The sequence below is a fragment of the Emys orbicularis genome, chromosome 1 (assembly GCF_028017835.1).
Source record: "Emys orbicularis isolate rEmyOrb1 chromosome 1, rEmyOrb1.hap1, whole genome shotgun sequence".
In the NCBI taxonomy this organism is placed as follows: Eukaryota; Metazoa; Chordata; order Testudines; family Emydidae; genus Emys; species Emys orbicularis.
In genome coordinates this window covers 250,802,916-250,804,701 of record NC_088683.1, presented here as the reverse complement: position 1 = coordinate 250,804,701, position 1,786 = coordinate 250,802,916, and positions in this window count along the sequence as shown.

The window sequence follows — 1,786 nt, the reverse complement described above, 5'->3', positions numbered from 1 at the left end:
TGTTGACTTTCGGAAGGGTTTAGTTCTTTCAACATAAAAGGACAGGGGCCATCTATGTCTATGGTATATAGTCAATGTTCCTCATCAGTTTTGTGAAGCTTTGGGAAGAAGACAGGCAGAAAAATGTCCTGGTTGTGGTGGAAATGTGACACCAGCTTTGGTAGGAAGGCAGGGTGGGGATGCAGGTCAGTACCTGAGGCTCAGAGAAAAGGAGAAAACCTCAAAATAAACATATCCAATTGTGCAATGCTATAGATGGAAAATATTTCTTCCTGATAGCACGACCATTCCCACTCTATTCAAACAACAGTCTGGAGGTTTTATTACATTTCTCTTATCTTAAAATAGGGTGACCAGATATGCCGATTTTAGGGTCTTTTCTTATATAGGATCCTATTACCCTTCACCCCCGTCCCAATTTTTCACATTTGCTGTCTGGTCACCCTATCTTAAAAATATGTATGTTAGAGAGAGAGGGATTTCATTGACTGATACAAATACAATTTACCTTATGTAAAATATACTGAGCATTTATAAGCACAGTTCTTTGACCCAGTGATATAATTCCTTCCTTTTGTGCTGAACCTGAGAGCACATAAAGTTCATATTTCCCCATACCCACCTTTGATCATAGACAATTACAAAAATGTACTGCTGCACTTGCTAGAATATCTATAATATAAACCATACTTATCAGACCCTGAGCAAGTTACTTTATTAAGCAGTATTAAAAAAGAATTGATCCTGCAATCAATGCAGTGTCTTCTGTGAAGCTTCATGTATCTATAGTCAATACTTCTAGGGGTTGGATATGTTAATTTCAAACCAATTACAGATTTAATGTCAGGAGTCAGAGCTCTTCTTTTACATAACCAACTTCTATCTGCATTGAGAGTCCCCCTTGTCACAGACCTCTAGGCAAGCAAACACTTACACACACGCTTAACTATTTTTGCAAGTAGTTCCATTGTAATCATGGGGCCTTAAGCATTAGTTTCAGAGTGAAATAACTTTTTCTGGCTAATTTAGAAGACAACCAGTAGATCCACAGAAGGTCAGTATAGTATCCATACATTTAGATATTCAATATTTGATCTCCCAAATTTCACTACAGTTTTCCAGTTTTATCTGGCCTGCCCTACAGGTTGTCATTTCTCACATGACCAATGTGCACTTTGCAACTCTACTCTTCTCTTCATTTCAAGAGCATGATTTTTTCCTATCATTTACAAAAATACCAATTTCCTTCCACCTGTAATCCACTGAAAGCCAATACATTGACTAGTTCGTTGTTGTAAATCCCTGTATCTTAAACATATCCCAGGCCCTTGTGGTCCTCTCCAGTGCAGACTAATTTCTTAGCAGTTGTAGTCAGAACACTCTGGAGTCAGTTAACATAAAAGATACCTGAATGTTCATTATACTTAATCTGCTTTAATACAGTTTTTTTTCTAGAAACACACTGTTCAAAAAGGGTCTTAAAAGTGCCCTTTCAAAAGCTTATTTTTTCCCCAGAGGTTTCTGCTGTTTTCGGTGCTTCTTTTCTGCTGTCATCATTCTAATGTTGTCATTAGTATAACACTGAAGGAATACTACTGTGTATCCTGCTGGCTAGCTATGCACAGTGGAATGATAATTAATTAGCTTTCTTTAACCTGTGAATGCAATCCTGAAAGGCTTTAAGTGAAATCATCCATTTACCATGTACACAATCAGCATTCTAATAAAATCCACCAAGACAGCTTTCAAAATGGAGCTGCCCAGGGCCATTAAAGTGACATATGCC